The sequence below is a fragment of the Rhinolophus sinicus genome, chromosome 6 (genome assembly GCF_057876585.1).
Source record: "Rhinolophus sinicus isolate RSI-liver-muscle chromosome 6, RSI-T2T, whole genome shotgun sequence".
NCBI classification, from domain to species: Eukaryota; Metazoa; Chordata; class Mammalia; order Chiroptera; family Rhinolophidae; genus Rhinolophus; species Rhinolophus sinicus.
In genome coordinates this window covers 8,370,205-8,383,816 of record NC_142506.1, presented here as the reverse complement: position 1 = coordinate 8,383,816, position 13,612 = coordinate 8,370,205, and positions in this window count along the sequence as shown.

Sequence of the window (13,612 nt, the reverse complement as noted above, 5' to 3'; positions counted from 1 at the left end):
CCTTAGAACAAAAAGATGTATTTTATTATTGAGGTGCAGTCGTTGTCATAGCTCCACATGCCTTTGCCAAATGGTCAGAAAACCAGCCCAGAATATAGGGATATGGTTTGTTTTCTTAGACTCATAAAATGTTCATGCGGGAAGTGATCGGGAAAATTGTCTGGTTCAACAATGTCTCACTAAGAACACTGAGACATTTAGAAAAGAACCAATTTGGCTACAGCCATATGAGAACTTCATAGCAGGGCCGATATTAAAATCTAGGGTTTCTAACTCCTGATCCAATGCACTTTCCAATATGCTAGCCTGTATCCATTGACCCATTTCTTTCCAATACACAATTATTGACCTTCTATTCCCATTTCATGGGTCAAAGCAGTAACCACTGTGCGGTGTGATTTGTCAAGCATGGTGAAAACTTCACGGACCCCAGGTCCCACTTCCTGTTGTGTGTAGTGCTGCCCACTCCTTCAGCAATAATTATTAAATCGTTGATTTTTGTATTCAACAAACAATTTATTTATAAACTATAGCATTCTGAGGGGTTTTTTTTTGTTTGTTTGTTTTGTCAATGACTGGTCTTGCTCATCCTGGTTACCTCTGACAATGTGAAGGTCAGAGTACAGGAGGGGGAGGAGATATCTACAGGATGAAGGACCTACAACTTGGTAGAAACAATTATGGAAGGAATGAGATTCAGAGCATAAAGGGAGGTGCCACTCACTCTACTGCAGGGAACGTTATAGGGATGAGGAGAAGGCTTCCCAATGGAGGTGACATTGTGATGCTGGGCCTTGAAGACTGACAATGAGTCTGTCAGCTGTACAAGGCAAAGGGCATTCCAGACAGAGAAAACAGCAAAATCAAAGTATGACAGTGTGAGATCACCGGAAACAGAGTTCACAAAGTCCGTAGAGTAGAAGGTGGGGGAAGGATGTGGCTAAAATCTTGGGATGGAGCCAGACACTCAGATCCTTGAAGGCCATGATAAAGCGTAAAGGGGTAGGGCTTTGCACTGAAGATGCTAGAGAGCTGTTGTAAGCAGGGTAGTGACAGGTTATATACGTGCTTTGGAAAGGTCACTGTGACACAGCGGAAGAAGATGCCTCAGAGGGAGCAAAAGTAGAAGCAGGAGGACCATTTCAAACACCTTAATACTCTTGGCAATGGTGATGAAAAGAAGTCTCAACTACAAACGTGGGCTTGGAGGAAAATTAGAGTTTAAGAGCTATCAGAAGGTGGGACTCAAAGATCCATTAGATATTGTTTAAGAGAGAAGCGCAATAGCCGAAGGTGACTGGCGAGTCTGACATAGGAGGCTGTCACACAGTCACAAAACTGTGTTCTCCTAGAACAAATTTTTAACATTTTAGATTCGCAGGGTCTTTTCAGAATCTGGCAGAAACTCTGAAGCCTCTGTCCAGAAACAGGCACACAGCCAGATAATTCTTCATGCGATTTCCGTTGCGTTTATGAGCTCCCTGAAGCCTCTAAATGATTGGGACCCCAGATTATAAACTCCTGTTTTGTAAGAGGAATTTAAACGCAAATACAACATGTGAAGCTTGGATTGTCAATTACTAATGTCCTAGAATTAATCTGTCAGCTTCTGACACTGCTAGTTGGATATCTGTACTCTGATATAGCAAAGACGGGGGGTGTAGGGGCATGGCCACAGGTGGGGTGGGGGTGGGGGGGTCACAGCATCACAGAAATAAAGCACAGAGGAATATCAGAGAGCTGATCACCACCAACACGTAGCTCTTTCTGAGTAAGTGCTGAATGAATCAAGCATATCCCATGTTTTTATCATCCTTCCCCCTGTGAGACTCTATTTACCATGTTTCCCCAAAAATAAGACCTAGCCGGACCATCAGCTCTAATGCATCTTTTGGAGCAAAAATTAACCTAAGACCCAGTCTTATTTTACTATAATATAAGACCATTAATTTTTACTCTAGCAGACACATTAGAGCGGATGGTCCGGCCAGGTCTTATTTTCAGGGAAACACGGTATTACTCACGATAACCCTGTGACATTAGCAGGGGAAGAATAGTTGATGCACATCACAAGATGAAGCAGTCAAAGCTCAGAGAGATGGCGTGACTTTCTTTCCCAAGGTTACATACAGCTGGTGGCAGAGATGGGACCGGGTGTGTTTCCTTCCTCTTCAAGGCTGTTGCCTTTGAAGATAAGTTGACCTGAGACATCAAGATGGAAGATATGCTTCTGGTCTGGATACTGATCTAGGTTTTGCCATCTCACCCTGATGGGGATGTCCAGAGTGTCAGTATCCAGGACCCTGCCAAGGGCACAACACTCAAGAGACACCAGGGAGGCCTGGTTGGAGCCAAAGGACATTGTCTTCAGCTTTAGACAGACTTGAGTTCAACTGCCAGCTCTGTCGCTCACATCTATGTGACATTGGCCAAGCTGTCTCATTGGCCTTCAGTTTCCTTGTCTTTAAAATAGACATAGTAATATGCATCTCCAAGCTGCCAGACTCAAATGGGACATGGGAAGCAAGAATGCCTTCTGTAAGCACGGCTCCTCTTCTGAGGATGCTGGCAGGTGCAGTCATTTCTCTGCGATCATAAATCCTACCTGTAGGCTTCTGACACCAAACCCTTTCACTCACTGCGGGCACCTGGCCTACCAGAATGCTCCACTGGCTGACCTGCCTGGAACACACAACCCTCTGGTTTATATCCCCACAACAATGTGTGCCAAGAGCATCTGAGACCTTAATACTTGAAGGGTGAGTCTTTACAGACTTAGTGAGAATCTATTGTCAAACACATATTCTCAGGAGTAGAGAACAATACAGTTGTGAATGTGGAACAGTTCTGATGAAAAGAGTTGTTGTAGGGTCTGTGCCAAGGAACATTCTGCCGTGTTTACTGTCCTTATAATAGTGTAAATCTATTCACATATACAGTGCAACACTGAAAACACTGCACCTTGCAACATCTCTTATAGAACATCCCTTCTAGAAGGAAATAAAACTTGATGATGTATTATGTCTTATTCCAAGAAACAACCTAGCTGATGAGAAAATGTTGAGAGTTACTTTTCATTTAAGTAGTTAATTGTAACAATGTGAGTAAATCTTGCCATGATAAAGGAGAGTGCCTTTCCACACCATTTATCGCAGAGAGAAAATGGGAAAACACCAAAACCATAGTGTTTGATGTATGATGCCCATCTACTTGTCAATTGTGTGACTTCAGCAAACCAGTTAACCTCTCTGGGCTTCTGCTTCCTTATTTCTCAACAGGGGATATAATGCAGGCTTATTGCCTTACACTCTGCTTAAGAAGAAGACTATAAACACACGTATTCAACTGAGGGATTATCAGCCCCTTTCTGGGCTTCCTTCTTCCATTCCCTGGCTTTTCGTCAATGTGTTCAGGATTCCATGCTCCAAGGGCATAGACTATGGTTGCCTCCCCGGGCAGCACTTACCATTCGGATTCTGCTGGTCCTCACTGCTACCATTAAATAATGGGACATGCATAGGAGCCATTTCCTTAGATGGGACGTCTGGTGGCAAAACATGGGCTTTGTAACCAGCTAGAAGCTGACTGGAATCCTGGCTTCACTAGCCATGCTTTCTGTGACCTACGTTCCTCATCTATAAAATAAAAGAATAATAATATCCCTTCTTCAAGGTTGGCCTTTAAGAGCTTATTGAGCTATAATTTACACACCATACATTAAACTCATTTGAAGTATAAAATTTAATGATTTTTAGTATATATCCACAGAGTGGCTGTGGTCAAATCAAATAATTCCTCAGAATTTGCGTTTCATCATTTGCAAAGTGCAGGTCACAGGAAAAGTACAGGATGCAACTGGACCACGGACCAGGAGCTCCTCACCGAGCTGTGAAACTTCAGAGAAGACATCCCACAGGAAATGTCACATGAGCAAATTCAAGAAAGATGAGTGAAGTTCCCAAGCAACAGTGAGAAGGACTAGTGCTCTCAGCACAGAAAATAGATTACACAAATGACTGGCACCCTTGACAGACTAAAAGAATGCATGGTTTGGGAGGAGAGTAGCAAGCGATGAGTCTACAGAGATTGGCAGGATTCAGATCATGAACTTGACTGCCGAAGAATTCTAGACTCTTTCATTAAGGTGACTGAGAGTCTTTGAGGGTTTTAAACAGGGATAGCGAAACAATTAGCTTTGCACTTTGGCAATACCACTCTATGTCCAGTAAATGCAGAGGTCTGCAAACTTTTTTAAAAGTGTTAAATAGTAAATATTTTGCATTTCGTGATCCACACAGTCTCTGACAACTATGGAACTCCATGTTGTAGCGTAAAAGCAGCCAGAGACAATATGTAACAGGTGGGTGTGACGGTGTTTAAATAAAACTTCATTTACAAGAGCAGACAGTAGGCAGTATCTGGACCGCAAGCTGTAGTTTGTGGGTCCCTGGAAGGACATATATAAAAAGAAGTCAGCAATAGAGATTGGAAAACATTTGGAAGGGCATTAAGTTAATTACTTAATTCACTCGGTTAGCATATCTCTAAGGAATGCCTTACAGGTACTGGGAACTGTTCTAGATATTCAGGATACACTGATGATGTAAAAGACAGTTCCTCTTCTGTGGACGTTATAACACAACGAATCACAACAATTAAGTGAGAATAGCCTTAATTATAAGACATGAAAGCTGAAAGTCATGAAATGCATATGTCATCAGCATTGTGATGATTCAATCTGATATTAATATGATTATCTTATTATAAGACATTTTACATACATAACATCAAGCACATATTTACTGACTGAGTGAATGGAAAGACTTAGAGAAACTGCAGAAAGTTCCAGGCAAATGAATCTATGCATAGAATGTAAGAGACGTGCCAAAAACTCCGCAGGCATTTTCTATACGTGACCTCCTCTGATGCAGCATCTTTTCAAAATGGCCACTTATTGGTCCCATTTTACAGATGTGAAAATGAGGCCTAAAGAAGTCTATCACTTCCTAGGTCCTAGGGAGCTGAGATTTAGATTACAGTGGTGGATTTCTTCCCCTTCTTCCTCTATATCACCTGTTTGGGGAATGACACAGGCAAAGCAGCAGGGAGTTGGAAGCTGGAATTTTATAGAACTAAGCAAAGAGGTTGAAATGAGCTCTTCAGAGTCCCACAGAGAACTCAGGATAAGCCTGGGAACTGAAGTCAGGAATCCCAATGGCCACTTCCTGCTTCTAATCACTTTCCCAAGAGAATTGTTCCAGCTGTTCCTAAGGAGACGGAAGGCTGAGAGAATCTTTTCAAATTAAGCCCTCGTTATAAATTTAGATTTCAGGGGAGGGAAAGAAGAAGAAAAAAAGAAATTGTTGGCTTAAGAAAGTAATCTTTCCCATTCATCAGATCAAGGGCAGTGGACAGAGGAAGAGAAAGTAAATTCGGGCACTTTGAGTGCTGGCCCCGAGGCGATAAAGCCGCAGTTTGCCCTGCAAGCTCCCCCAGCCCACTCGGAGGGGATGTAGTCATGCCCAGAAACACGAGGCTGTACAAGGAAGGCTTCTGTTTCTCCCTAATGAGTTGATTATATCCTGTCAGAAGAATCGTAAGGCCATCAAATGTCAAGTCGATTTTCTCAAACATATTATTTTCATAGCAGCTGTGTCTGACTAACTAGAAACAGGGCATCCTATTGTTACCATTTTACTGAGAATGTCAAAGTGAAACTCAATTAAAAAAGAAAGAAAAAAATCTTACAGGACACATGATCCTAAGTCATGCAAGTTTACAATTCAGTATTTAGAGACCAACGTTTTTCCGATGATTTGGTCACTTAGTTCACAATTAACGAAGAATGACAGAGGAACTAAATGCAGAGTATGTTACTTGCCCACAGCAACCACTTTCTTAGATGGTGAGTGGGATGCCTCTTTAGTGACCGACGTTATGTATGAAGGGTTTGCAGAGGAGCTTGCAAAGTTCGATTCTTTATGTTTCCAGTCCATCTTCTGAACTAATACGATTTATTACATTCTCAAAAGACACAGGTATACTGAGATGAAGCAAATGGACACTAGGGTCAGACAACCAGACCCTCGGCTGCATATGTGCTAAATGGTCTCAAGTAAATTTATGAAATGGGCACAATCATAACTTCGATAGGAGTTATTGAAGGAATTAAATGACATAAGATACATCGCACCCTGACACAGGTAAGGGCTCAATGAATGGCAGGGATAAAAATGATGATGCCAACACTAATAGTGATGAAAATGGAGAACGGTGAGGAATTTGGTAAAAACGTGTCCAGGGCCAATCAGAGGGAGTGAGCAAGGAAGCCACGAAATGTGAAGCTGAAACTAAAACCCAGCCTCTAATTTACATTTACTGGTGTTTGCACTGGACAAGTTTCACAGTGCATAACATGAAGTGCGATACAGGAAGCTAAATTTTCTTTCAAAAATTAGAGCATGTCTCCCTCCCGCAACCGCAAGTCTCATCACCACATTTCGTCGTTGATATTCTATTTGGTTTTCACTTTTTTTTTTTTTTTTTTTTTGTATAATTGGTTGGTGTGCTAGACAAAATTCAAAAGTGGTCCCTGAGATTCCCGGCTCTGGTGTACACACACCACCCATTTATTCAATCAAACACTAACATAGGTACTGCTGTGAAGGGGTTCTGCAGATGCAATTAAGGCCCCACATCAATTGATATTAAGATATAGAGAGTATGAGGGTGGGCCTGACCTCAATACTTAAGCCCTTTAAAAGTAGAGAGTTTTCTACAGCTGGCATTAGAAAAGAAAGTCAAAGATTCAAAGCATGCAAATGATTTGACACCCCATTGCTGGCTTGAAGATGGAAGGGGCTACATAGCAAAGACTGCAAAAGGCCACTAGAAGCTGACGGCCATCAAGGAAACAGGGACCTACAATCATAAGGAATTGAATTGTCAACAACGAGAGCGAGATTGGAAGAGGATATTTTTTTCCTGGCGCCTGGAGATGAGAATTCAGTCTAGTTGACATCTTAATTTCAACCTTGCAAGCACCCTGGCACGGAACCCAGCCATGGTATGGTGGACTTCTGGCCTACAGAACTGTGAGCTAAGCAATGGGCATTGCGTTAAGCCACTGATTTTGTGGCAATTTGTCATATGGCAGTAGAAAACTAATACAAGTGGTCCGAGAGCCTCGAAAGCTAGAAGTTGCTCTGAGTCCTCTGGCCACTGAGTGAGCTGGGTTCATCTCTCCAGGATTAGATAAGGAAAGATTGACAGTAATGACTCTAGTCATTTAAGTTAAACATGTATGCATGTACACACACACACACAGGCTTTATCTCAAAATATCAGGCTAATTGAAGCAGAGGGATATATCGTTGCTGAAATAATTCAGCAAATGCCCCCAATTTTCTTCTTCCAACCACTATGCCATTTCTTCTATAAGTGCTTACTGAACAGTGACTGGATGCTGGGCTCTAGGGTAGACCACAGGGATGGACCCAGAGTAACAAATACACAGTGCTTCAAAGAGGTCATTGAATAGTGAGAGGAAACAGTGAGATAAGGAGAAGCCCAAAGGAAGAGAGCGTAACCCAGTCCTAGAAACCAAGGAAGGTTGCTGAGAGCGAGTCGTTTCTAAGCTAAAACCTGAACAATCACCCACTCCAAATGCATAGAAAGGGAAGCAAACATTTCCAGGAAGCCAGAATATCATACACAGACTACTGAGAGGGATGGAGGCCGGAACCCTCTAGAAGAACCACTCAGGATTCATCCTAACTGGATCGTGCCTCAGGGGGTGAGGGAGAGAAACTGAAGAGATCAGCAGAGACAGGTTGGCAGAGTAAAGTCCTGTCTAGGGAATTCCGAATTCTTCCTGAAGTCAAGGGAAGTCTCTGAAGATGAAAAAGCAGACAAGCAACAGTATCAGCCTTGTTTAAGCAAAGGTCACTCTGCTGGAGCTTACAGAATGGTTTGAAAATGGACACTCACCATGGGCAACAATAGGCCATTCCAGTAATTCAAGGAAAGTTGGCAAAGGATGGTAGTTCTCCCTTAAGTTAATGGAAATTGGTTAAACTTCTAGGGAACGACAGGTGATGAAAACTGGAATACCATTTGTGTTGGCATTGTAATTAGTCCTCTGTGCCTTTAGGTAGATAGAGGAACGGGCAGTGCTATCACTGGCTATTTCAAGAGAGATGAGCATAGAATCATTAAGCATGAAAAAGTGCCAAAGAGAGTTCATCAACGTGTAGGACATGGTTTCCTTATATTTAATCTAATTTTTTACACTGTGAAATAGCTAATAGGAACACCTGTGACTTACATTGCAAAATGTAAATGGGGAGATAGAAGGTAGTGTGAGAATCAAGTCCACCTTAGAAAATGACCAGTCTCATTAGCGAAGTGCTCATTTGTGTCTGCCCCCTTGAATCTTGTAAAATGAAACAGCAACATGGTGCCATGGCTTTAGCAAACTAGGAACTAAAAGGGAACATCTCCATTAGAAACTCACTACCTGGCTTGTGTTCTGTGCATTCCATTATTGAACAAATGCAATATTTGAAGTAATCAGTAAACGATGGCAAGTGGAAGCACAATATCACTGGAGATAAGACTTTGAACGCTAGGGTGGCGTAGACATGGGTTTGCATTCTGGTTACAGTATTTACCAGATTTGTAATCTTGGACAAATTGCATATTGTTTCTAAGTGTTGGTTTTCTCACCTCTAAAATGGGAAAGTAATAGATCTCATCTCATACAGTTGATGTCACCATTCAATGAAATCATGCATGTAAAAAGAACTTTGCACACTGCTGACATATTCACTTGATAAACATTAGTTATTTTGTTATCATTTTTATCATTATTCCTTGCCGTAGTTCCTTATATACAGGGCTTCTGACCTCTGTTGTTATTTTCTAAAGTTAATATTCTATAATGCTCTAGCACCAACCTCCTACACATGAACATTAAACATCTGTAGTACCTGCATACAAAACAAGGCAGAAAAAAAGAATGTTAGGGAACATTTTTCAATTGGTCACTATGTGCCAGGTAGATATTAGCAGTGGTTCTATTACACTTGCCTACATGACAACCTTGGGTGTCAAATCCGGGTTTGAACCGAACAGTTTTCAAGCTGAAATCACATTGAACCACTTCCACGTAATAAACATGCAAATGAACCACCTTATGCATGTATTTGCATGTATTTTTTCAAAACATTAAACTAAGATCCACCACTTCATCTTGGAATCTCCCACACCTGACCCCGAGCCTGCTTCTATGATGCCTGGCATGTGTGTTAAATTAATAAACTAATACACTTATTTGCAGAACAATACGCCAAGGCATTTCAATAGAACCCTAAACTAACATATTTAACTCTAGAAATTTCTAAAACTTTGTATAAAACAGCGACATCAAAGTAGTCTCCAAGCCTGGACCAATGACTATTGCACGATAGCCAACATTTATTGAGCGCTTTATCAGCGGCTGGCCACTTTGACAAGCATTGTATTTGATCCTCAGTACCACTTTCTGAATTGGCCATTATTAGCACTACTTTCATGATAAAACTGAGATCTAAGGAAGGGGAATATACCACACTGGTGTACAAGGTAAAAGATTGAGCCACAACTCAAAAAATGGTTCTAACCTAATGCCACAGCCTCTGCTCTAAAAGTCACTTGATTTTTCTGCAGTGCTCTCCCACCCTTATATGTGTATAATTTTTACAAACAATTAACTCAGTATTAACTTTTTGGTTGGGACACTACCTTCAGATTTACTGAGAAGTTGATTGGGCAGGTCATATAAATAAGAGCAAGAAGGAGAAGCAAAGATGTGATTAGAGAAAAGACTTGAGCTGGCCATGAAAGCATCTTGCCCGACAGATACTGTCACGTGCCCACCCAGTACCCAGAATACCTTCCTTCGTTGGCAAAAGAACCTGGATTTTGTTCTGAATTGTGATGTGCTCACTCCTGGGTGATTAACCATTATTTGTCTAAGCCAATCACTATCGTCTTATGCTTTATTTTCCTTGCCACTAGGGTAGCCATGGTTTAAATCTGATCCCATAAAGTATAAGGAGTCTTCTGGGACTTCAAAACAGACTTTGTTTTCCTGGTGAACAAACAGAGAGTCATAGTTGTTCCTTTCTGCCATCGTCACTTAAATACGGAAATGATGTCTGGAACTGCAGTAACCATCTGAGCCCATTAGGAAAAAGCCAAGTGAACCATGGTTCAACCTGGACATAATTGAACCACTGAACTAGCACTAGGCTTTTTGTTACATGGGAAACCCACTATTACTCAAATTTCCTGTGACTTGGATCCAAGGACATTTCTACTGATAAAATTATACAGGTTATGGATAAATACAGAGATAGAGGTATTACTTGATAAGTAAACAAGGGCAAAGAATTTATGGTTACTTTAGTGTTCAATACATTTCATTGTGTTTGTTTTCCCTGCCATATTTAAAAGGCTTTTCTAGGTACGGTGATGTGTTCCTTGAGACATGAAAGTTAGTTCTATACATGACCCAATAGCAGATATAGACAGCTTTGTACTTCGAAGTGAAAACTCTGCCATAATAAGCCCACAGCTAAATGCCTCAGAACACTGGATTATGGCAGAACCAACCAAGGGCTTTGTGGAAAACCGACTCTGTCTCTTCCTATGGGTCTAAATCCTGCCCGCTGGTAACTCAGCATGTAACAGGCACAATAAAATTTCAGTGCAATAACCCAGCTCATAAAGTTTCCATCTCTACCAGGACTTTTCCTAATGTAAAACTGGACACCCCAGAAGCACATTTGCTGTCTACAAGTGTTAAAGCTGTGGTTAAAGCTGAATATTAACAGCATTTCACACTTGTGCTGTCATGTGGATTATATAACAATGTGTGGATTTTATAAACAGCAACTGCTCATTTTTGTGGTTGGCTTTTTTTTTTTCCTGGATGTGCCCAAGAGCCATCTGAATAAATAAGTAGGAAACAATGAGATTAAGCCTAAGGGAGCCGTGACATGCCCTGGCATATGCAAAACCAAGTCCTGCAAGAGCTCACAGAAGAGAGGGCTAGCAGAAAAAGTCCCCACAACGCCGAGCCACAGCCAAAATACCACAAAAATATAAATATGAGTTTTTTGAGGATTGACTCTGCCTTCTGAGAGCCTTTCACAGATATTCTACCGCACCATTTTGCTCCACGAATTCTGTTGGACCGTGATACTAAAACATTGGACAATGGTGTTGTCTGAAGGTAAATCACACTTAGAAGGTACATGTCTAGCAATAAAACTACCTGTCATATTAAAAATCATTGCTGTAGGTATCGATTCCCAAGAACAAAACATTTTACTTCTACCTGACAAATGACCTATTATTTCATGGAGTGATGGAATAATTTTAGAGCTCTTTTTGTAATACTAGTGCGGAGAATCAAAGTGAATGTAATTGTCAAGACTGTGTCCCAGAGACAATTTATGGAACTTAAAAGAGGAAAATAATTTACCAGACAGATGAAAAGGAACGAGACAAATCACCAAATATTGTACGTAGATAATCGTCTTTAGGGAAGAGCTAGGGAAGGCAGAGACTTAGATGTATACGGATGAGGGGTCCTATAGTTCACTGACGACACTGCCTGGATCTACATAAATACACTCTGTTGTCTATAGGCCCTTTTGCAAGAGGCAATATATATATCGGGGGTGCCAAAAACTGTATGCAAGTGGACACTTGGGTCAGCGTTGCTCAAGCAGTAGTTTGCTGTAATCAGAAGTGTCTGGACACTGATGGTAACCACTCTGAGCACCTCTTGTAATTGCAGAAGTCAAACGTGACTTGTATTCATCTTTTGTTATTGGTATATATTGTGTATTACAATTTCAATAGTTTCTTTTTCCTTTTCTTAAAATGTGTACACACATTCTTGGCACCCCCTGTATATACCAATCAGCAATACGCATTCAGCATTTAATGACCACATTACAGTTTGTAAAAAGAAGCGAATAAGGGTGTCGCCATCACTCTTTCTGGCCTGTAGAAATTCCAATACAACTCCAGAGTCAACGTGCAACTCATAGGGAGCTGTATAACAATATGAAACTTAAATGGCAACAAGTCAGTCCAAAGATGTTCCATTGGAGCATGGGATGAAAACGCAAATGCATTGGTTGAATTATTAAATGTTAGCCAAATCTTATTGGACAAATTTAAACAGCATTTAGTTCTGGAACTACAATGAAGAAAAAGATACGACTGAGCTCAGGTCTCTCTCGGTCTCAGTAAGCTTCTACTTAACTCATGATTTCAAGGTTGTAGCTTCCTGGTAACATTCGTTTGTCTTGTTCTCTCATTATTCTGTCTCTGTATCCGTGCTCTATCTGCCACCCCAATGTATCTTCCAACTTGGTTTACTTCATGGCTTCCCTCTCTGCATCATTTTCAAAATTTTAGTGGTTCTTGCTAACTATGATATCTGTTCCAAGTTGACTATTTCAAATTCCAAAGAGAGACAATGGATTGGACACGGCCATGTTTTCAGGAGAGGTTCTGTGATAGGCTGCTTTAATTCTGTAAGACACTCCCTGGATAAGTGTCCACCCTGGTCCCAGGGCCCTGGGTGAGTCAAACACCATAATTGATATGGTTAATACAAATAATGGGGTTTAAGGAATTGGTGGGATTTCCACTAGTTCAGGGGTTGGCAAACTTCCTATAAATTGCCAGATAGTAAGTATTTCAGCTTTTATGGCTCAAAAGGTAACATTCAGGATACTTATATAACCATGTGTATAACTTACATAAGATACATATATACACACACACACACACACATATATATGTATATACATATATACATATATATGTATGTATGTGTGTGTATATATATAGTATTTACGTTCGAGAACTTGTTGCGACGATGTTGCTAACCCATTTTAATATCAGAGGGATTATTCATTATGAATTTGTACCAACTAAACAAACAGTTCACCAGGTTTACTATTTGGAAGTGTTATAAAGGCTGCTTGAAAAAGTGAGACGACCTGGACTTTTTGCCAAGAATTCATGGCTCTTGCATCACGACAATGCACCAGCTCACATGGCACTGTCTGTGAGGGAGTTTTCAGCCAGTAAACAAATAACTGTATTGGAACACCCTCCCTACTCACCTGATCTGGCCCCCAGTGACTTATTTATTTACCAGAAAATAAAGGAACTACTGAAAGGAAGACATTTTGATGACATTCAGGACATCGAGGGTAATATGATGACAGCTCTGATGGCCATTCCAGAAAGAGTTCTGAAATTGCTTTGAAGGGTGGACTAGGCACTGGTGTCAGCGCATAGCTTCCCAAGGGGGGTACTTCGAAGGTGACCACAGTGATATTCAGCAATCAGGTGTGTAGCACTTTTTCTAGGATGAGTTTGTGAACTTATTTGCAGACCTCATACATAACAACTTACATAAAAACTTGTGTAACTTGTAGTACTACATAACAACCATTTAAAAACCATTCTTAGCATGCAGGCTTCAGGCCACTAACAGGCAGAAGGCCAGATTTGGCCCGTGCACTGTTACCTGCCAAAC